The sequence below is a fragment of the Xenopus laevis genome, chromosome 9_10L (assembly GCF_017654675.1).
Source record: "Xenopus laevis strain J_2021 chromosome 9_10L, Xenopus_laevis_v10.1, whole genome shotgun sequence".
NCBI lineage: Eukaryota > Metazoa > Chordata > Amphibia > Anura > Pipidae > Xenopus > Xenopus laevis.
In genome coordinates, this window is record NC_054387.1 from 26,359,761 (window position 1) to 26,385,169 (window position 25,409).

Sequence of the window (25,409 nt, forward strand, 5' to 3'; positions counted from 1 at the left end):
GTCGTTGCAAAGCAAAACCTTTTTGGTTCAATAGAAGCGTTGGTGTTGAGGTGGGTAAGAAAAGACGTGCTTTTAAGGCTTTCAAGTTAGCTGGTACAGCCGAAACATTTATAAGGTACAAGGAGGCCAATAAATCATGCAAAGAAGCTATAAGGCAAGCTAAAATTGCTATAGAAAAGGATATTGCAGCAAGCAGTAAAAAAAATCCAAAATTATTTTTTAAATATGTCAATAGTAAAAAAATGAAGCAGGAAGGGGTGGGACCCTTACTATCAGAGGGGGGTCAGCTGGTTGATGAAAACAAAATAAAAGCGCAGATTCTGAACTCGTATTTTTCATCTGTCTACACAAATGAAGAACCAGTAAGTGAAGGTTTCCTTCTTAACACTCCCAATTCTAGTAATACAACTAATGATGCATGGTTCACACATGATGAAATTCAAAAGAGACTTGAACATGTTGAGATTAACAAAGGTCCAGGGCCAGATGGTATTCATCCCAGGGTAATTAGCGAGCTTAGCTCTGTGATTGCCAAACCTCTTTACTTAATTTTTCAGGATTCATTGAGATCTGGCATAGTGCCGAGAGACTGGCGAATTGCTAATGTGGTGCCTCTATTCAAAAAAGGATCCCGTTCTCAGCCTCAAAACTATAGGCCAGTTAGTCTGACGTCAGTATTAGGAAAGCTTTTTGAAGGGTTAATAAAGGATAAGATACTGGACTTCATAGCAAATCATAATACTATGAGTTTGTGCCAGCATGGTTTTATGCGTAATAGATCTTGCCAGACTAACTTAATTTCTTTTTACGAGAATGTAAGTAGAGACCTCGATTCTGGGATGGCAGTGGATGTGATTTACTTAGACTTTGCTAAAGCATTTGATACAGTGCCACACAAAAGGTTACTGGTTAAATTAAGGAATGTTGGACTGGAACATAGTATTTGTACCTGGATAGAGAACTGGCTAAAAGATAGACTACAAAGAGTGGTGGTAAATGGAACATTTTCTAATTGGACCAGTGTTGTTAGTGGAGTACCGCAGGGCTCTGTACTAGGTCCCTTGCTTTTCAACTTGTTTATTAATGACCTGGAGGTGGGCATTGAAAGTACTGTTTCTATTTTTGCAAATGATACTAAATTGTGCAGAACTATAGGTTCCATGCAGGATGCTGCCACTTTGCAAAGTGATCTGTCTAAACTGGAAAACTGGGCAGCAAACTGGAAAATGAGGTTCAACGTTGATAAATGCAAGGTTATGCACTTTGGCAAAAATAATATAAATGCAAGTTATACACTAAATGGCAATGTGTTGGGAGTTTCCTTAAATGAAAAGGATCTAGGGGTCTTTGTAGATAACACGTTGTCTAATTCTGGGCAGTGTCATTCTGTGACTACTAAAGCAAATAAAGTTCTGTCTTGCATAAAAAAGGGCATTAACTCAAGGGATGAAAACATAATTATGCCTCTTTATAGGTCCCTGGTAAGGCCTCATCTGGAGTATGCAGTTCAGTTTTGGACTCCAGTCCTTAAGAGGGATATAAATGAGCTGGAGAGGGTGCAGAGACGTGCAACTAAATTGGTTAGAGGGACGGAAGACTTAAATTATGAGGGTAGACTGTCATGGTTGGGGTTGTTTTCTCTGGAAAAAAGGCGCTTGCGAGGGGACATGATTACACTTTACAAGTATATTAGAGGACATTATAGACAAATGGCAGGGGACCTTTTTACCCATAAAGTGGATCACCGTACCAGAGGCCACCCCTTTAGACTAGAAGAAAAGAACTTTCATTTGAAGCAACGTAGAGGGTTCTTCACAGTCAGGACAGTGAGGTTGTGGAATGCACTGCCGGGTGATGTTGTGATGGCTGATTCAGTTAATGCCTTTAAGAATGGCTTGGATGATTTTTTGGACAGACATAATATCAAAGGCTATTGTGATACTAAACCCTATAGTTAGTATAGGTATAGGTATATAGAATTTTAATTAAAAGTAGGGAGGGGTGTGTGTATGGATGCTGGGTTTTCATTTGGAGGGGTTGAACTTGATGGACTTTGTCTTTTTTCAACCCAATTTAACTATGTAACTATGTAACTATGTAACTATGGATAGAGAACCAGTTGCGGCACTGGCCAGTGGGAAACGTGAGTCTCAGGTTGGTGCTGACAGTGTCCGTGTGGCAAAAGCATTGTCAAAAGCTCAGACCCAGCAAGTCAGGGAGTTTCTGCAGAGAAACAAAGATATTTTTTCTGATTTGCCTGGGATCACTAATGTCATAGAGCATGACGTAATTACAGAGCCGGGAGTAAAGGTGTGTCTCAAGCCTTACCGTATTCCAGAGGCTCGTCGGAAGGCTGTCTCAGAGGAGGTAAAAAAAATGTTGGAATTAGGAGTTATTGAAGAGTCACAGAGTGAATGGTCGAGTCCTATTGTGTTGGTACCCAAGCCCAACGGTACTCTGCGATTCTGCAATGATTTCCGAAAACTCAACGAAATTTCCAAATTTGATGCCTATCCCATGCCCCGGGTAGACGAACTTATAGAGAGGTTGGGTCCTGCCCGGTATATCACCACTTTGGACCTCACTAAAGGGTATTGGCAAATACCCCTAACTCAGGCAGCAAGGGAGAAAACTGCATTTTCCACTCCAGATGGCCATTTTCAATATAGGAGAATGCCCTTTGGTTTACAAACAGCCCCCGCTACGTTCCAAAGGGCAATCGACAAGCTTTTGAGGTCCCATCACAGGTACACCTCCGTTTACCTGGATGACATTGTTATCTTTAGTAGGGACTGGGAGTCCCATTTGCCTAAAGTCCAGGCAGTTCTTGACTCCTTGAGAGAGGGAGGATTCACAGTGAACCCAGAAAAGTGTGCCCTAGGTATGGAAGAGGCAAGGTACCTTGGGTACATCGTTGGAAGAGGGCTAGTAAAACCCCAGTTAAATAAGATAGATGCAGTCCAGAACTGGCCCCGCCCTAAAACAAAAAAACAGGTACGAGCCTTCCTGGGAATAGTTGGGTACTACCGTAGGTTTGTCCCCGATTTTGCCACTATAGCTGCTCCATTAACAGACCTGACCAAAGGTCGTAAGTCAATTATGATTGAGTGGAACACTGATGCTGAAAAGGCCTTTCTGGAGCTCAAGTCCACACTTTGTAATCACCCCATCTTGGTGGCTCCAGATTTCTCCAAGGAATTTATTGTCCAGACCAATGCTTCAGATGTAGGTTTGGGAGCTGTATTATCACAGGTCATTAATGGGGAAGAGCATCCCGTGGTGTTCCTCAGTAGAAAGTTGACTACAGCAGAGAAAAACTATGCAATAGTTGAGCGAGAATGCCTGGCCATCAAGTGGGCCTTGGACTCGCTCCGTTATTACCTTTTAGGTAGAAGGTTCAGGCTGGTTTCTGATCATGCCCCACTCACATGGATGAAGCAGAAAAAAGGGGCAAATGCCAGAGTAACACGGTGGTTCCTGGCACTCCAGGAGTTCAAGTTTAGGGTAGAGCACAGACCCGGAAAACAGCACCTGAATGCTGATGCTCTTTCCCGAGTCCATTGTTTGGGCTCTTCTGGTGCCTCCACCTCCCCTGGGTTGAGGCAGAGGGGGGGATATGTAGAAGCTGGGGGGGATATATTGTAGATGACCGGTATATATCCCAATTCTTTAGGTTTTAAAATTACCTCTTTAAAAGACACCATGGGGTTAACCAGCCAGAGGTGGGCTGGACATCCAAGGGGTGTTTAATGGAGGTGAGCAGCAGGTGAGTGTGTGTGGAAACTCACTGCTGTGTTAAACAGAAAAGTTTGGTTTTCTTGTGTGGCTACTCACTGTGGAGTTGGAGAAAGTTCTTTTCTAAAAGACTAGGGAGTTCACTCCCGACAGACTGGACACTGCAAGTTTTCTTGGCAAGTACACGGCTCTGTTGTTGGGACTTATTTGTTGCTGAACTGAAGCTGTTTTGATTTTTATGCCACTGCTTGTCTGTGAGAGATTTATGTGAACTGAAGAAAATTAACTAAATGTTTCCTTTAACGTGGAGTGGCCTGCATGTTTGGTGAAAAAACCCCGCTGTGATCCCCCAAACATCACAATACGTATATAAGCAAGATGTATGTAAAAGTTTTACAGAAAATAAATAAAAATCTTGAATAAAAAAAAAGGAGCATACTCTGTGAGTTTCCTCCAAGAGACCCATACTACTTGAGAGCTTGAAGCAAGCTGGCATCTTTAGTGGAAGGGTATTTTTTAATCACCTCACTTTGACATCATGTGGGTGGTGACCCTTTTCTCAGATTCCTTCCAGCCAGAGGTCCTGAGTGCTTACTCTGTCATCCCTGGCCGTCTAATACATCTTCGGGTCCAGGAGTAATGTAGAATATATATAACCTAATAAATATATATGTCCCTACTACTGGACCAGAGAGGGCATGGTTCTTTGAAAGTTTGTCAGCCTACATGGAGACAATTGACTATTACACCCTTGATGCTTGAGACCGCAATGTACCCAAGAAAAGGGTCGCGTCGGAGTCAGTCTTGCAAGAACGAATTGCTCATTTCTTCTTGGTTGACGTTTGGAGAGAACAGAACCCAGAAGGATGCCTTCACCTATGTCAGGGTGAGAGATGGTTATGTTTCTCAATCCCGGATTGATAGGATATATATATCGAGCCATCTCATGTCACAAGCCCAGTCAAGCACCATTGGTACCATTCTCAGACCACAATTGTGTATCCCTGAGAATGTCCTTAGCACCATTTCTGCCAAAAGCTGCTTACTGGCACTTTAACAACAGTTTATTATAGAAGATGAGGGTTTGGAGAGGCTGGAGGGCTCTTCAGAATGAATTTGCCACATTGAATCAGTGGTGGGATGTAGGCAAGGTTCACCTAAAGCTCTTGTGTCAAGAGTATACCAAAAGTGTGAGCAGGCAGCGCAATGCAGAGATTGAGGCACTGAATGGGGAGGTGCTTGATCTTGAGCAAAGGCTATTAGGCTCTATAGTGTGAATACCTAGAAAGGAAAGAAGCGATGTGTAACAGCAACAGGCTTGTGGTGCCTTTGTGCAAAGCTGGATGCAGTTACTTTGCTCTGGAGAAGAAGAAGGGGAACCAAAAAAAATCACATGCCTTTTTGCTGAGGATGGAACCCCCCTTGAGGATCCGGAGGCTATCCGGGACAGAGCTCGGTCCTTCTATCAAAACCTTTTTTCTCCAGATCCCATCTCTCCAGATGCCTGTGAGGAGCTATGGGATGGACTTCGAGTGGTCAGTGAGAGGAGAAAAGAGAGGTTGGAGACACCAATCACTCTAGATGAAATCTCTCAAGCACTCCATTTAATGCCCCACAATAAATCTCCTGGGCTTGACGGACTGACCGTACAGTTCTTCCAGTTCTTCTGGGATACTCTGGGCCCTGATTTCCATAGGGTCCTAACTGAGGCCTTCAAGAAAGGTGAGTTGCCACTTTCGCGTCGTCGAGCAGTGTTATCACTACTTCCTAAGAGGGGATCTCCGCCTTATTAAGAACTGGAGACCAGTCTCACTGCTCAGCACAGACTATAAGATCATGGCCAAAGCTATCTCACTTAGGCTCAAATCTGTGCTGGCAGAGGTGATTCATCCTGACCAGTCCTATACAGTCCCCGGTTGGCCAATTTTTGATAATGTCTTTCTGATCCGAGACTTGCTACATTTTGCAAGAAGGACTGGTCTATATCTTGCTTTTCTCTCTCTGGATCAAGAGAAGGCATTTGACAGGGTGGATCACCAATATCTTATAGGCACTCTGCAGGCCTATAGCTTTGGCCCACAGTTTGTGGGCTACCTGAAAACAATGTATGCCTCTGCAGAATGTTTAGTTAAAATCAACTGCTCTCTGACTGCACCTCTGGCCTTTGGATGAGGAGTTCGGCATGGATGCCCCTTGTCAGGACAACTGTACTCGCTGGCCATTGATCCCTTTGTCTCCTGAGGAAAAGGCTCACGGGACTGGTGCTCAAAGAACCTGACATGAGGGTGGTTCTCTCAGCCTATGCTGATGATGTAATTCTTGTGGCCCAGGACCTAGTTGATCTTGAGCGGACACAAGAGTGTCAAGAGGTGTACACTGCTGCCTCATCTGCCCGTGGATCAACTGGTCCAAGAGCTCAGGCCTTCTGGAGGGTTCTCTACAGGTAGATTTCCTGCCTCCTGCTATTCGTGACATCTAGTGGGAGTGTAATATCATTAAATATTTACGGGTCTACCTATCAACTGAAGAGCATCCAGTCTCACAGAATTTCATTGAACTTGAGGAGCGTGTTCTAACCCGCCTGGGAAAGTGGAAGGGTTTTTCTAAAGTACTTTTTATGAGGGGGAGGGCTTTGGTGATCAATCAGCTGGTGGCCTCTCAGCTCTGGTACCAGCTGATATGTCTTAGCCCAACCCAAGAATTCATTGCTAAGATCCAGAGAAGGTTACTGGACTTTCACTGGATAGAAAAGCACTGGGTTTCTGCAGGTGTTTCAAGCCTCCCGTTGAGAGAGGGAGGGCAGGGAGTCGTGCGCATATGTTCTCAAGTGCACACCTTCTGTCTCCAGCAAATACAGAGATACTTGCATGCAGATCCTTCTCCACAGTGGTGTACTCTAGCTTTGAGATTTTATCGCCAGGTACGCAATATGGGGTATGACCAGCAACTGTTTTTCATTGAACCTGAGGGTTTTCTAACCCTGCCGTCTTACTACCAAGACACTCTAAAGACCTGGAGCATGGTCTCTGTGTTAAGGCAAGGAGCCATTCAAGGGGAAGACATTCTAAATGAGCCCCTACTTTACAATCCATCTTTAAGACTAGGATGTTGGACTCCATCAGCATCTGCCGTCGCCTTTGCCAGACTCGGTTAACCAGAGTTGGGGATCTCCTGGATTTTGAGAAATCAGATTGGCTGGACTCTTAGGCAGTTATGCAACGCATGGGATTCCTCACCACTAGGGTTCCACAACGTCTGCTCAAGGAAATCAAGGACACAATCTCTGCTGATTCTCACACCTTCATTGATGGGGTTTTACATGCTGGAGAGCCACGTCCACCTTGGAACTCCTCACCTCTAGACATAATAATAGCACCCAAAACCCGTCAATCCCCCCAAGCACCTCCTTCCCCCAACTTGAGCCAGTTGGGGAATTTTCCATTGACACACTTTCATGATATAACAAGAAAGCTGTTGTACTCTCTAATGCTTCACACTGTACACTTCCTTGCCCTCATCTCCCGCTATGATAACATCTGGAGACATGTGCTTAATGAGGGTGAAAGACCTCAGTTGTGAGCTCCTTATTCCAGTTTGGTGCCTAGACCCACTGGAGACTTGAGTTGTAAAGTGCTCCATGTTGCATTGAGCACAGGAGAGTAGTTAGCTCGTTTTACAGATTCCCTAGCTGCTTGTCCATTCTGCGGCAAAGGAGAGTGTGTTTCATGCTTATTTTACGTGTGCCAGACTGCAACCTCTATTGGCTCTTTTGAAGAAGCTTTACCTGCAGTTCTGATAACACTTTTCCCCTCATGTTTATATTTTTGGACACCCAGTATCCCGGGACAATCAAGAGAAAGACCTTCTCTCCAACTTGATCCTGGCTTTAGCTAAATTAGTCATTCATAAATCTAGAAATCAATGTTTGGAAAGTGGGAATCCTCTGCCAGGGGAGGTCTTGTTCCGGGTGCTGGTGCGTTCCCGCATCCGAGAAGAGTACACTCAAGCAGTGTTTACTGGTCGGTTGAAAGAATTTGCTAACATGTATTATGTGCCATGAGACCCCTAACAGTTAGGAGACCTAGAAAACCATATATTTTCCGAAAGTACACATTCTGACGAATCTAAAGCAGATTATTACATCTTTCTACTGTGAACAACCAAACCGCAAAGCTATACTAAACATAACGCTTTTTTTAAAATCTCTGTATATAGTCACAAAGCTTGCATTTTACCACATTATATGGCCCACATTTCTTAACGTATCAGCATAAAACATCCTAAATATGAACTACGGGGGTCTGTCTACTGAACACTTTGATGTCCAATATGCATAGATATACAAAACTATGTGGGGCAGAGAGACCCCCAAATGACAATTGTGTATATAAATTTTCATTGCTGACGTGCTGGCTGCTGCAATATAAGCACCTGGTATGTGTATTATGTGACATAAGACCCCTTAACAGTACAAAGACCCTAAAAAACCATATATTTTCAGAAAGTACACATTTTGACGAATCCAATATGGGTAAATATGTGTTTCTACTGCAAACTGCCAAACTGTAAAGCAATGCTGAACTTAAAGTTTTTTTATCAAATTTCTGAAAATCGTCACAAAGCTTGAAATTTACCCCATTATATGCCCCACATTTCATAACATATCAGCATAAAACATCCTAAAGTTGAACGCCAGGGGTCTACTGAACACTTTGATGCCCAATATGCATAGATATACCAAACTATGTGGTGCACAGAGACCCCCAAATGACAATAGTGTATATACATTTTCACGGCTGATGCACTGGCTGCTGCAATATAAGCACATGGGCCCTTCCTGCAATGAGGCAAGGTGAGCACCTTGCCTCAGGCAGCAGTGAATGGGCAGTTACAAGGGGCGGCAAAAAACCGCCTCCTGTAACTTTAGGAGCCGAATGTCCATTTTTTAAACCGGAAATTCGGCTCTGCTAGTGCAGAAAGCACAGTACGCGATCGCTGTGCTAGCGATGCAGCCCCTTTTGACCCGCTCCGGCGCTAAACTTTTAATTGCAGAACGGGAGAGGTGGGCGGCATCGGGGTTGCTGCCTCGGGCTGCAGCAGCCCACAGATCGCCCCTATGTTTATTATACGACATAAGACCTCCTTACAGTACAGAGACCCTAGAAAACCATATATTTTCGGAAAGTACACATTCTGACTAATCCAATATGGGTAAATATGTGTTTCTACTGCAAACTGCCAAACTGTAAAGCAATGCTGAATGTAACGTTTTTTTTATCAAATTTCTGAAAATCGTCACAAAGCTTGCATTTTACCCCATTATATGCTCCACATTTCGTAAAGTATCAGCATAAAACATCCTAAATATGAACGACAGGGGTCTACTGAACACTTTGATGTCCAATATGAATAGATATACCAAACTATGTGGCTCACAGAGACCCCCAAATGGATATATAGTAGATAAAATTTACAAGGCAAAACAAAATAAGACAGTGTGAAATGCCAGACTAGTGTAATCGGCCGTCAGAATCACAGTTTGAATATTTTAGCTGGGGAAATAGGTTATACGGACAGAAACAAGTGAACACGACATATTCAGAGCTGAAAATGCAATAAAATGGCTAAAAATTCAATAAAATGGATAAAAATGCACCAAAATGCCAAAAATTGCAAAATAATCATCGAAATAATATACAAAAGGTATTGCACAGTACGGTTAGCGAATACGCTATTCGCAATGTCAATTAAACATTTTTTTTCAGCCAAAAAAGAGACAATGTGATAAGCCATGTATGTGCGTGTGTACAATTGGTAAATTACATGTTATGTGCATGTGTGTGTGAGTGCAGTGAGTGTGAGTGACCCCCCCGATCCCCAAAAATGTGTGTGTGTGTAAGTGTGAATGTAAGTGTATTTGTGTGTGTAATTGTTGCACTAAACTGGAAAAGTCGATGAAGGTTGTTGCAGACGATCTGGAGGGGCCCCAGTAAGAGATCTGCAATCATTCCAGTGTTCCTGTGCTGTGGGGGCTGAGCTGGGTGGCGCAGTTTAGTCTGCAGCAGCAGGACAAGTAGGAAACACGTGCCTGCTACTGCCTTGGGGCCCCTGGGCATTCACGCCCCAGGGACCACTCTATCCCCCGCTCTGCTCGTTGTCTAGGGGTGGGGGATCTAGGAGGAATGGAGCGAGCGGCTCGAAAAGCCGATCCTGCGCTCCAGAACCTGGAAATACAGCATAACGTAGACTCTACGTTCTTTGGTACTTTGATCCACACAACGTAGATTCCACAATCTGTGCCCTAAAAGGGTTAAAGAGCAGTTAAGAGCAGCTAAAGAGCAAGTGCCACTGGAGTCCCAGGGGTTCTATTTATACAGTCTGTCAGGTGCAACTAATCAAACCTCACCCCCTCAAACTGAAGGAAATCTAACTGCAAAATAAAGCAGGTTGTGGGAAACTTTCTGTAAGCACAATAGCACACCAAACTTTGCTATTTAGCACCCAAGACAGAAAAAAATGATAAAAAAAATATAAAACCTTACTATAAAATAAAATAACAGTTAATATCATGCTTGCCTCATGGCAGAAATGACTGTAAATACACATTTTAAATAATATACTAATGACATCTAACAGTTGTTAATGTAATTTATACTTTTTAGGTTTATCACCATTTCCCTAAGTGGCTCTGTGAGACTGGGGCAGAACAAATGCCACCTCTTCCAGAAAACCACTCCAGAATATTTCTACAGAATTAGATTTTTTTAGTGCTTCTGAGACGTTTTACTTTATCTTGCTGAGCTTCTTATTTGTCCAAAATCTGATTTCTTCCAACTAGTGATTTAAACCAGAGATCCCCCAAATGCAGTTCCTTCAAAACTGGATTAACCTGCAATTCCCAGCATCGCCAGTGAGCCATTTACAAGTTTATGATATGCTGATAGGCCTTTACCTTTGGCGGCTTGCAAAAAAAAGAATAGATAGAAAGATTTTGTAGGCAGGGCCCTAGGATCCCATTTTTGTATTCTGAACCCGTTCGTTAACTTGCTGTGTTTGTTATAAATTATTATAATTTGCTGTGTAACTTGCAGGCACTGTAAAAGTAAACTGTAAAGATAATAGATATGAAGGCTTACTTATGAAGGCAAGTACAATGTGCAAAGCTTAAAAATGCACCCAAATTGCCCACAATTATTATCATTATTATTATTTACACAATGCAGCATATTTCCCCACCATTTCAGCATAATAGTAGGAGCCCCCTAACTAGAGTATGCATTCACTGCTATGGAAACAGTGAATGTATATTAAAGGAACAGTAGCATCAAAAAGTAATAAAAATATAATGCAGTGTTGCCCTGCACTGGTAATACTGCTGTGTTTGCTTCAGAAACGCTACTATTGTTTATATAAATAAGATGCTGTGTAGCAATGGGGGCAGCCATTCAAAGGAGAAAAGGCTCATATTACACAGCAGATAACAGATAAGCTATGTAGAACATAATGGTGTTATCTATTATGCATTATTTAACCTGTTCCATATAGCATTTTTTCAATTTCCATCATTGCTAGACAGCAGCTTGTTTATATGAACTATAGTAGTGTTTCTGAACCAAATAGGTCAGTTTCACCAGTGCAGTGCATGCTATTTTCATTACTTTAAAAAAACTTAAATTTTTGGCATTACTGTTCCTTTAACCTGCAACTCTAAAAAATCAACTTGAATGGGTGCATAGCCTGTCTATATACGTTTTGGGTCCTCTGGGTTTTGCAGGTATTGTATTCTTTATACTTACAATCCTGTATACTAAATCTATTGCAGAAGTCAAAGTTATTCTGCCAGCATGTGCAAAGTAAACCCATCAACATCAGATACTCTTGAAAAATTCAAGGGGCCCATCTTAGCTATTAGGGTAAGGGCTTAACAACAATAGAACTGTTATATTTTCAGTTATATTGAGTGTATGTTATGTTGGCATTCATGTGTTTATTTGTTACATGCTGTCAGTGTTACTTCAACACAACAAGGCATGTGCAGTTTCCCATAGCAACCACATATTTACTGTTGGTTGCTGTGGGTAAATGCTATTGTGCTATTTATATTAGTAAATTGGACCCATCTTGTATCCATGGGGGAGTGCTGTTGTAGGGCACTGCCATACATGCCAAGGAAGAATAGCACTGCCCAAATGTAATCATTTAACTGGCCCTTCCCCTGAGTCCAAAGAGGGAAATGCTAGATACTTTTTATGCCAAAAATAGGGGTTTTAGATGGGACACCATCCCCCATAGGTAATAAAAGGCACTTAAGTTTGCCCAGGAGCAGTATCCCATAGCAACTAATAAGATGTTTGCTTTTAAACAGGTGACCATTAAATGCTACCTGCTGGTTGGTTGGTATGGGTTACTGATCCTGGACAAATTTAGAGCCTTTTATTACATAACCCCCTATGTCTCTTGTGTTGTTATCTTCAGAATTATATCCCAGCTTAGCAGATAATTAACATACATCTACTTCACTGCTCTCTTCAACATGGATCCTTTAAGTTTCAGTCTCTGACAGATCTCCTAGTCATACTCCTCCATACTCCACCATGTGGATGTCAAAAGGGGCAATCAACAGCTGTAGCAGGCCATTTAATAGATATGTATGTGCATGGGCACATCTATTTCCTGGATCTTCATTAAGAAAGAAGGCTGGGTGTGTCAGAAAGATAAGAGATAATTGCAAATTTGCAAGTGATCTGCATAGACTGGGTGTGGCTAGAGATTTGATTGTAAAATGTACTTGTTTATTGGCTTGTGTGAATGATTCAGCATTCTCTGTGTTCTATGTTGGTTAGGCAGTGGTTCTCAACCAGTGTCTTGTGAGCAATGTATTGTACACCAATACCTTGGATGTTGCTCCCAGTGGTGCTTATTTTTGAATTCTTGGCTAGGCAAATTGGTTGCTTAAAAAACAGGTGTACTACCAGATAGAGCCTCCTGTAGGCTGCCAGTCCACATAAGGGCTACCAAATAGCCAATCACAGCACTTTTTGGCACCCCCTGGCATACCTCCCAACTGTCCCTTTTTTGGAGGGACAGTCCCTCTTTTGACAGCTCAACCCGCAGTCCCTCATTTGTACTGGAAAGTCCCTCTTTTCTCTGCACTGAACAGCCAGAAAAAGAAACAAAGTTTCCCACTTAATTGGCTTTTAGCAGAGAGCCCAGAACAGCTAACAGGTGCAAATAAGATACTTTGTAACAATTTTGAGACACAAAAACACAGTTTAGATAAGGAGAAATATTTTCAAACTTTCATAACCTGCCAAATTTTGTAAAACAAAGATGGTAATTAGGGGGTGTGGCCACAGAAAGGGGTGTGGTCAAAAAATTGCTGCGCTATGTGCTGAAAAAAAAATTTTGTCCCTCTTTTTACTTCCAAAATGTTGGGAGATATGCCCTGGAACTATTCTAATGCTTGTTTTGCTCCAATTCATTCATTGGATCTATGCCTGCTAGTGAGTGAGACCAGAATGACCTTGCCTTGCAGCATGAAAAAAGAAAATGTGCTTGCCAGTATTTGAGATTCACATTGACTGTGAAGACTTGACTGCTACTCTGTGGAATTCACTTCATAGGAAGGATGATCCCTGCATACTGGTGGTACATAGAATTGGCCCTGTATTTTATCCTGCCATGTGTTGAAAGATGTATTATAAATAAAATGGGCTCTGTAACTTGTCATGTGTTCTGGGGTATTCTACAAGCTGCTGCTTTTATTCTGCAATGTGTAGGAATTGGTTCTTGCATACTATAAAGGTATTAATGTAGAAAATGTTTTAATTAGCCCCCAAACACAAAACATACCCTCCCTATATTCCTGCATTCCTTTATATAGGACACCATGAAAACAGAGCAAGTGTTGCTGTCTTGGAAAGGGGCTGTCTGCAGAATGGTAGCCTGTTATACAGCATCTTACAGCTACAACCTTAGCCTCATGTGCAACCTAACGCCTTTATGATGTTCATTAAACCCAAGGCTGTATTTAATGACTCTTTAGTGCTGCTTCACCTTAACTCTTTGCTTCCTGTATGTATGATTTGAAATTATTCACCTCTTTTACTAGGATTACAGTTCTTTTGAGAAAGCAGATAAATAATCCAGACCAAAAAGTATATATTAAATGATTATTTAAACGAAATTAATATTTACATTGTTACAATTACTGATTAATGCCAAGTATACATCATAGTTAGCATAGTTAGCAATAAACACAGAGTGAAAGAAAAAATGGTCAGTCAGTTTCTCTCTCTTGCCTCAGGCCCTCACGGCTTCCCTCTGGGTCACCTGTTAGCTACTATCTCCTGTCTTTACATGCTGTCCCCTTCACAGTCCAGTGTTCTTTTTAAAGGGGAAGGAAACCTAGTCGGCGCAAACCCCCCACCCCTCCTCCCGTTTGTTGCCCACCCTCCTTCCTCCCCCCTGGCCTACAGGCCCGGACTGATAATGTATCAGTTCGGGCAAATGCCCGAGGGGCCGCTCTACCCTGCATTCTAGTGGGCCGCTTGCTGCCTAATTAGATGCGGTGCTCGCTGCACTTGCCAGCTAGTAATCACTCACACCAACGTACACGGCACGGTGGGACCAGCTAATTAACTTATCTTTCAGCCCCGTACCACGGATGGTAGGAGCTTTTACTTTCTTTCCCCCCCCCCTCCCGTTTGCAGTCCTACTAGTGCCTGTGAACGTTTCGGAACTCCCTGTCATTGCTGATCTATTCATGCTCCTGACACTGACTTCTGTTATCCTGTGAAAGAGATAGACGCAAGCAGGCACGCAGCAGAAGTCTGACCCCGTGACCTAGGAGGAAGTGATCAGCGGTGACAGAAGAATTTGAAGCCCCCCCACTGACTGAACATCCATGCTGCACTGAAGCTGAGTTATAAATTATTGTAAGAGCCGGCTGTAAACTTTATGTTTATGATGAGGGGGAGTTTATGATTTTGGAATTATATTTACAGAAAAGTAGAGGCTAACAAAGAGCAAACAGTAGTAACCCCACACTATCGGATTCTTTTATTCTAAAATGAATTTAAAATTATACAGTACCCTTGAGGTGCATCAATCAGTGTTTTGTGTTTAGTGTAATCGATTCAATACTAACTTAGCGACCAATTAATTTATCGATAAAAACCATCAATTAATTTATGAATTCATTTAATCAATTTGTAGTTCATTAATTAAAGTGCCTGTGCTTCAATATACAATCAATTAACTATGAATTAATTTGGGGGGCGGAGCTAGCCAGCACAGAGTATGGACGCTTGAGGAGCGAGCTCCGAGTTAAACCGAGCCAAGAAACTTGTAAAACTACAGTGGACTGAGATTTTGGCAGCAAAAAAGACAAAGGAGAACACCAGGAGAAACATGGGACCAAAAACGCAACCCAAAAAGGCAAGTACCTCAATGACCGCGTTCTTTCCTGCACACGCGGCTGCTGAAAAGCAACCTAGGGAAGGCGCCATCTTGGAAACAAGTCAGCCCAGTATAGACATGGATCCCATTCGAGACGGGGACCAGATGCGCACCTCAGCAGACGATTTAAAAGTAATGCTTTTGGATATCAAACAGACGCTACAATCGGATATCAAGCAGCTATCAGTGGATATACGCAGGGAGCTGCAAGAGCTGGGAGAGCGCACTGCGCATGTCGAAACCAAGATGGAGGAATATGTGAATGCGCACAATGACTTAGCTGACAACCAGGTAAAGATGGAAACGGAGGTGGAACGCTTATCAAACAAGGTGGCAGACCTGGAAGACCGCTCCCGTAGAAACAATCTAAAGCTACGCGGCATACCAGAGTCGGTACAATCGCAAGACTTGGAGGAATACCTGACAACTCTGCTCAAGGTAATCATGCCTGATACCCCCCAAGTAGAACTTATTATCGATAGAATCCACAGGATCCCTAAACCGCGCAGTGCCCCTGACTCAGCGCCTAGGGATGTCCTCACCAAGCTCCACTTTTTCCATATTAAGGAGACCCTGTTACGCTCTGCCAGACACAAGGATCAATGGCCTGCACAATATGCAGATCTACAAATTTACTCAGATCTCTCCCAAGCCACATTAGCAAAAAGAAGAGCCTTTGTGGAAGTCACAAAAATCTTGCGGGATAATCATATAGCATACCGATGGGGGTTTCCAGTAAAGCTTATGATTAATAAGCAAGGCAGCACAGTCACTCTAGCTTCACCTGAAGAAGCTAAAAAAGCACTCTATAGATGGAACCTTCTCAACATTCCCTCCTCCCCTGTGCGCTCTCCACAACAAGCGCAAATACAAAAGCTACAAAATGATTGGCAGAAAGCTTAACGTGAAGGAATAAGTCATGTTATATTGAACCATCCTTTATCTATTTCTCAGGTCCTATTGAATGCAACTTTGGCTCGGGGAGACCGAGGAGTTTGGTCCTCTCCCATACCGGAGTGGTTTTTGTTTGGTGCCTCGGGCATTTCCGCTTGACACACCTAAAGTTGTGATTCATCTCCTACCCACATTTCCCAGTCTCTACTTTGGCTGGGAAGCAACTTAACGTAGTTCTACTCAAGTACCTGCGTCAGGAAGAAACCTTATTTTACGGTTGAACCAATCTGGTTCTCTCAATGTTACCTCTACTGTTTTGGTTATTTACTAAATGTCTTTCTTCTATTTTGAGACTAAAACTCCATTGTTTACTGTCAATGAATGCTAGAATATTACAATGTTTTTTGCGCCGAAGCTCATTACTGCTATATCGCAAATTATTGCAGAACTTAAACTGTAAGGTTAAGCACTCATGCGATGCACAAGATGATTAAAATTTACTCACTCAATGTCAGGGGATTGAACACTCCTCAAAAACGAAATTTAGCTTTAAATGAAGCCTACAAAGTTAAGGCCGATATTGTGATGTACCAAGAAACCCACTTTAAGCGACACCATCAACCTACATTTCATAATAGAAGGTACCCTCATAACTTTCACGCAATGTCAAATACAAAAAAGGGGTTTCCATTTTAATTAAAGCAACCACGACCTTCCAAATGCATCGCATGGTGGCAGATCCTTCGGGCAGATACCTGTTGTTAGTATGCATGATAGATAACCAAATGTATACATTGATTAACCTCTATGTGCCAAACGACAATCAACTACAGTTTATTAATGACACACTGACGCACCTCATGCAATACAGGTTGGGCAAGTGCGTAATAGCAGGGGACTTTAACTCAGTTTTAGATCCTTTCTTAGATACCCACAGAACAAATCAGCAGCCCTTCAGCAAACAGCAATTTTCCCAAGCCAAAAAACTTAGTGATCTTTTTCATAGTCTTGCTCTAATAGATGTTTGGCGAGCACAGCATCCGTTAGAGAGGGACTATACCTACCACTCACCAAGGTTTTTGACCCACACAAGAATAGATTTTGTCCTCTTAGACCCCCAATCTGCAGCACAGACTACCAGATCGTGGATAGGAATCCAAACATGGTCCGATCATGCGCCAATAGGAATAGACATAGGTTCATTTCCTGATTCCAAAAGCTTCACGCCTTGGAGACTAAATGAGTCCCTTTTATTAAACACGGATTTCCGTGAACACATTAAATCATCCCTAAATTCTTATTTCCAAACTAATGCGACACCAGATATAGACTATCAAACAGTATGGTTGGCGCACAAAGCTACCATAAGAGGAGAGATTATCTCACAAGCAGCCCATCTTCGTAAACTGAGAGAGTCCAAAATAATTTTGCTACAACAAAATATTAAGGAAGCAGAACATAAATACTACATGCAGCCTTCTGAAGAACTTGCTGGTAATATAGAATCACTTAAATTAGAACTCCAACAGCTGCTTCTCATCAAAACGGAATATAGACTAAAACTGCTAAAACAACTATTCTATACAAAAAGCAATAAAGCTGATAAATTATTGGCCTCTCAGCTGAGGAAAAAGCAGTCCAATGCCAAATACAATATTTAAAAGATCAACAACAAAAAATCACAGACCCACTCAAAATAGCCAACCATTTTGCAAAATATTATTCATCCCTGTATAATTTATCTAACAAACAGGATGAATCTCATCCGACTAATGAAGCAATAAAGACATACCTAGAGTCTCTGCGAATCCCACAACCTACTGCGGAACAACTGGAGCAATTAAATGCTCCATTATCCAAAGATGAGATCACTAAAGCTATAAAATTGCTGAAAATAGGCAAGGCCCCGGGGCCAGACGGCTACACCAACGGATACTATAAACTATATGCAGACATACTGATTCCTCACATATTTTTGCTATTTAAGTCATTTATGAACACAGGGCAAATCAAACGGGAATTCCTCCAAGCACACATCTCAACCATCCCTAAGGCAGGCAAAACGCCAGATCAATGTCAAAATTTTAGGCCAATAGCATTACTGAACACAGATCTTAAGCTATACTCTAAAATTCTGGCGATTCGCCTCAATAAAATTTTACCGTACTTAATCCACTACGATCAGGTGGGATTTGTGCCTGGAAGACAAGCTCCTGACAACACCAGAAGATTTCATAACTTGTTACATATTATCAAACAAAGGAAAACCCCAACTTTGTTGCTATCGCTGGACGCTGAGAAGGCGTTCGACAGGATCCATTGGGGGTACATGTCACAGACACTCGCTAAATTTGGGCTGGGCGAAAACTTTCTGAAGGCTGTGTCTCCTCTGTACTCCAAACCCACGGCTAAAGTTTTGGCCTCGGGGATTCTGTCGGACGCCTTCGACATTTCTAATGGGACCAGACAGGGGTGCCCGCTGTCCCCGTTGATTTTTGCTCTTCTTGTCGAACCGTTGGCTATTAGAATTAGACAGAATCTAGATATTAAGGGGGTTCCAACAAGATCTGGCTGCAGCACTATAGGTCTTTTTGCCGACGATATTATACTCTCGCTAACCAACTTACACATAACCCTGCCCAATGTTTTTCAAGAGCTAAATGCATTTTACCAAGTCTCTTGGTATAAAATTAATCCCCAAAAAACTCAAGCCCTACCTATTAATATTCCTGAACCTGAGAAACAACAGCTCAAGAGTAACTTTCAATTTGAATGGAGAGACTCATTTATCACTTACTTAGGGGTTAAACTTACTAAAGACCCGGAACTATTATATAAATTTAACTACCTGACACTGCAGAAGTCCATTTTGGATAGTTATTCTCAATGGAAACCCTTGTATATCTCGTGGGTGGGGAGGATAAATGCTACTAAAATGAATGTATTACCAAGAATGCTATATCTATTCAGAACAGTACAAATTGTCCTTCCAAAACAATATATTAAAACGCTTCAGAAACAAATGAATGATTTTGTATGGGCAGGTAAAAAACCCAGAACTGCGGCTAAGGTGTTACAACGGCCCATCTCTATGGGGGGACTCGGGCTGCCAAATATCAATGCATACTATAAAGCATCACTACTAGATACTGCCATAAAAATGCATAGCCCACAGGCATGTAGGCAATGGCTCGACCTGGAAACAGGGGAAACTACAGGGGAGAATATCCCTCAAATACTATGGGCGCCACGGCACCATAGATCTAAACAGATTACAACACTCCCTACCACAGCGACAGTGCTAGAAGTTTGGGACAAAGAGAGGACTAAAATGGAAGGTTACAATCTTTTGTCCCCCAGGACTCCATTGCTTAGCTTAAAATTTTTTCTGAGTGACTTACATATCTCGCCATGGATAACCAAGGGACTACTTCTGATAAGAGATTTATACGGAATCAATAAATATTTAACATTCCAGGAACTACAAGACAAATATCAACTCACAGAGTTGGACAGATATACTCATATAAGGATAACACATCTCCTTATGAAACATATTCCCACCTATAAAACATGCCCCAAAGCATCTGAGCTAGAACGCTTAACAGCCTCTGGTTGGGTGGAGAAAGGTACTCTGTCCAGATGTTACCATCTTTTCATCACAGACCCCCCGGATTACAAATATCCCTATATGTTAAAATGGGAAAGTGATCTCAACACATCTTTTAGCTCTGACCAATGGCTCAATGTATCTCAGATCTTATCTGGAACCACAAGATGTACAAATCACATTGAGTCGCATAAAAAATTACTATACAGATGGCACCTTACACCGGTAAGGCTTCACAAGATGTCGGCACAACAATCACCTCTATGCTGGAGAAAATGCGGGCAGACCGGGACCTTACTACACATGTGGTGGGAATGTCCATTTTCACAACAGATCTGGAAATCCATATTTCAATTTATATCCTCTGATTTACAGATGGAAATCCCATGCGAGCCACAGATCGCACTTCTGTTAATGTTTCCGGATTATGTTCCTAAGCACACACAAAAATTGCTTTTTCATCTGTTTAACTCTACCGCGACCACCATAGCTAGATACTGGAAAACGGGAGGTCCGGTACAACTGACTCAATTAGTCTCCTCTGTTGATGGTAGGGCAGCAATGGAACACATGGCGGCCCGTAATGAAAACAGATTGTCGAAATATGATACAGTTTGGTCACCGTGGCTGACCTACAGAAAAGGTCAAGAAACGACCTCAGGACAGACTGACAATCCTCAGGCTACAAAGTGATATCTAATTTCAATAAAGGCAGTAATGTGGCATGGTGACAGTAAAAAGTTAGGAGGGAAAAGAAAGTCACGGGGTAAACTCTTCACTGATTTTCCTTCCTTCATTGCTTACTATTAGTTCTCAGCTCTTTCTTCATTTTTTTTTTTTTTTTTTGTCTTTTTCTTTTGTTCTTCTCCTTCTCTTTTTCTTTACCAGGTTGCCTCTACTGTTGGCGGTACAAGTATGTAAACCTTGTTTCTTCTTATATTCCTGCTTCTTACAGGAAACTGGCAGAATAATATGATGAACGTTGTTAATTACCTTGATTGAATGTGTAAAGGTACAAAGTGTTGACAAGAATTTATTCTGTTTGAATACCTGATGCTAATAAAACGAAGTTATAAAAAAAAAAACTATGAATTAATTTTAGATCATCAAACAATTAAGGTGCCAGTGCTAATAAATATCAATTTTAAAAAAGATTTTTTTTAAAATAGCTTTTAACCATTTGCAAGCAAAATAATAGAAATAAAAGAGATTGAAAAGGAAAATAGGAGAGGCTGCCAAACAGAATGCAGTGTTTAGTTTAAAGACAGAGCAGGGAAATCATAAACTTAATTAATGTGGGGCAGACAGGTGAGAAGGGACGAAAAAAAGGGAGACAAGTGGGAGGCAAATCAAGAATAATGACAAATGCAGAGATTAAACGAAGAATGGTATTTGACCTAGTGAGTATTTATATGTTTTCTTTCATTAGTATTGCTGAACAGTAGCCTAACCTACCTACGTAACTGCTAGTTGATCCAGAGGAAGGCAAAAAACCTTCCTTATTGACTGTGAGGTGCTGACTTAGGAAACAATCATTTCAAGCTGCAATAAGGGGGCTGAAGATCCGCGCTTGCTGGGTATCAAGGGGGGTTGAGCTGCACCAGAAAAAAGTGGATCCACGTATCCACAAACGAATAATTGATAAAGCAGAGGTAGGTGCGCTTTTGCTGGACTAACTGGTAATTGCCTAAAAAAGAGAAGAGGGGGACCCGATGGTGTATTATCCTCTTTTTAACAAGGGTGGTGTGTGCTACAGAACTACTCATGGGGGATCTTTAGATTTAATTCACAAAAGAGACTGCTCTTGGCTTCGGTCTGGCTGATCGTCTTAATAACCTGTCGGAAGAAAAATTTGCATAGCGCAGAAAAGCCGGTTTGCGGGTGCAGGGGAATGGTTTAGGTACGCTTACCGGACATTGGTGTTAATCACAGCACTCTGAGATTGTACCGGTGGATATCGGCTGATGCCTTCCTCCTGGGTCTGGTTGATCCGTCCAGCGGTGGAAGATTAATGGATTATATCGTCAGCTGCTAGCTTGCGGTCTTCTATTGGAATCGATTTATCAGGTTGTGGGTGGGTATGTCAATTACCTTAATTGATATAATTAAGAATTATTGGGCTGCAGGTGAAACAATAGTTCGTTTTAAAAGGCCTTCTAGAAACGAAATTAATCATTTAATCATTTCGTTTCTAGAAGGCCTTTTAAAACGAACTATCGTTTCACCTGCAGCCCAATAATTCTTAATAATATCAATTAAGTTAATTGACATACCCACCCACAAACCTGATAAATAGGAGCGAAAGGAAATGTGGGAAATTCGCCCCTGAGGAAGTATTTTATGATACGAAACGCGTTGGGCTTATAATCCTCTGTTAAACTCAAATTTGTGTAAATAAAAGTATATTTTTACAAACACCGTGCGGTGTTTAACTAGTGCCTGAAAAAAACCTTTAGCGAAAAGAAACGCTGAGACCCGAAGAATTACACACAAGGAGGAAACCAGCTTCCGGCAGCAGCCACCAGTGACCCCTACAACTACTCCTGCAGACCGCCGGGAAGATCGGTAAGAATCCTAAGAGGAAGGTTCCACAGGATCGCTACCCGCACGGGTTCTAAGTGCTAAGATACATCAGGATTGGGTAAGCATATACTCACCGCTTTCCTGCACTGTGAAGCCGGCTCCTCTGCGCTATGTAAGTTTGTTTCAAACAGGTGTCACGCCAAATAGATCGATTCCAATAGAAGACCGCAAGCTAGCAGCTGACGATATAATCCATTAATCTTCCACCGCTGGACGTATCGACCAGACCCAGGAGGAAGGCATCAGCCGATATCCACCGGTACAATCTCAGAGTGCTGTGATTAACACCAATGTCCGGTAAGCGTACCTAAACCATTCCCCTGCACCCGCTATGCAAATTTTTCTTCCGACAGGTTATTAAGACGATCAGCCAGACCGAAGCCAAGAGCAGTCTCTTTTGTGAATTAAATCTAAAGATACCCCGTGAGTAGTTCTGTAGCACACACCACCCTTGTTAAAAAGACGATAATACACCATCGGGTCCCCCTCTTCTCTTTTTTAGGCAATTACCAGTTAGTCCAGCAAAAGCGCACCTACCTCTGCTTTATCAATCATTTCAAGCTGGCAAACCACTGGTGCTGCCTTCTACTTGTCTTTCTACCTGCTGTATTGCTCTGTGGGCTGGGTAGGGTTGGGGTGGAGATTAAGAGTTTAGCAGAAGAAGCAACATGTAAAAGTGGGGAAATATAAAGCTTTTGGGCAAGGGTAAAAAATACACTTATGTATTATAAGGGATAATGAACCCCCTACTGTAAATAAGGATATATCTATATATATATATATATATATATATATATATATATATATATATATATATATATATATATATATATATATATATATATATATTCAACCAACGTAGAGCCGGCACTCTTGAATAAATTGTTCATTTGCCTGGGTGCACAATCAATAAATTATCTCCATATTTTATATATACATATATAAAATATATGTGTGTATTTGTAAAACACCAGCATGCATTTACGTGTGGGCTGCTTTAATTTTTTTGCCTGGGCTGCTTTTTACTCCCAGTCCGGCCCTGCGTCCCGCTGGGCAAATGCCCCTAACTTGTTACTTACCCTTCTGCGCAGGTCCAGTCCAGGGAGTTCACAGACATCTTCTTCCACGCGATCTTCTTCCTGCTGTGAACGGCGTTTTGGCGCATGAGCAGTAGGAGCATTTCGCCGGTACGGATCTACTGCGCATGCGCGTGACTTTTGGTGCATGCGCAGTAGATCCGTACCGGCGAAATGATCCTACTGCGCATGCGCCGTTCACAGCAAGAAGAAGATCGCGTGGAAGAAGATGTCGTCTGTGAACTCCCTGGACTGGACCTGCGCAGAAGGGTAAGTAACAAGTTAGGGGCATTTGCCCAGCGGGACGGGTAGGCCAGGGGGGAGGAGGGAGGGTGGGCAACAAACGGGAGGGGGGGTGGGGGGTTTGCGCCGACTAGGTTTCCTTCCCCTTTAAGCCAGTCTTCACCTACTGCCCCACAGCTCACCTCACATTTAAACCCCCCAACTTGCCCATTGCACACATCCTGTTGATTGGGGGTTTCACATACAGAAATCATACAGCCCAACTACCATTCACAGGAAACACTTATATGTTTAAGGCGGGTGTGACTTGGAATGTGAGCTACCTGCATAACGGACTCTGCCTGCTCATGTAGGGCTGACCACTTCCAGGTAGCATTTGTGTCACACAGTAACTTTTTCTTTCAAGAAGGAATGGTAGAAATTTAATAGGCTGAGAAATGCTTGCAGCTCCTGTTTATTTTTGGGAAATGGAGCTTCATGAATGGCTTTTACTTTTGCATCTGTTGGATGTATCCCATGTGCATCAACTTTGTATCCCAGGAATTCAACACTTGGTACTCCTAAAACAAGTTTTTCTTTCTTAAGTTTTAACCCAGCTTCTGCAAATCACTGTAATACTGCTCTTACCCTTTAGCCAAGGTGCTGAAAATCTGATTGACAGCAGGAATTTGATATGGATGTTGCTGTGATGCCTTATTGATTGCACATTTATAGTCAGCACATATCCTCACTTCTCTATTTGGTTTCAATACATGCACTATTGGGTGGTTTACTGAAATTAACGCTCCTTGTTGCACCAAGCAATCTATTTTGGCATCTATTTTTGGACAGAGAGCAAATGGTATAGGTTGTGGTTTCATGCGTATTGGGACAACTTTTGGATCCAGCAGGAATGATATTGGTGAGCTCTTAAATTTGCCAAGGCCTTCTTTAAATATACTGCTAAATTCTTTGAGGGTGCTTTGCAAAGAGTCTGTTGTGGCATCATTTACGCCAGTTAAAGGACCAGTAACATCAAAAAAATTAAATTAAATTTTCGATAATATAAAAAAACAAGACAAATTAAACTTTAAAATCGCAAAGCCTTTATTAAGAAATAACTTACCAAAACCAAAACACTTCTGCTCCTCTTCAGAAAAGGTGACACGTGCCATCCATTGTGTGGAAGGAAGGAGAAATCGAACGCCGCACGATGGATCGCCTGATCGCTAGCGGAGTTTCAGTAAGTTATTTCTTAATAAAGACTTTGCAATTTTAAAGTTTAATTTGTCTTGGTTTTTTTTTAATGTTTACTAACAAATTTTTAAAAAAATGTTTTTGATGTTACTGGTCCTTTTATCGAATGCGTAGGAGCTCAAACCACTCTACTTTTAATAACCTTGCTCTGTGTCCTTTAGTAATAATGAGTAGTTTTCCTCTGTCTTCTCCATAGTGGACTTTAAAAAAGCAGGCACCCACAAGTTTGACATGCTTTTTATTGTAATCAACAAGTCTAACTTCACATGGTTAAATCGGTGGGCAATAAATGGGCAATAAGTGGGCCATAATACATGGAAAGTTTTCTCTAAAACTAAGGAACAGACACAGCCTGTATCTTCCTCCATTCTACATTTAGATCCTTGTAGTATTACATCTGTGAATTTCTTTTTGTGCACTGGCTCATTTTCAATACTCTGTATAATTTCTGAGACATAAATATCTGTTTCTGCCTCCTTCTCTGTTGTGTCATTTTGAATTTTTACTATATGGGTTGCATCCCCAGATGGAGTTCCTCTGGCTTGCTTGTGTCTCTGCGAATTATCAGCTTG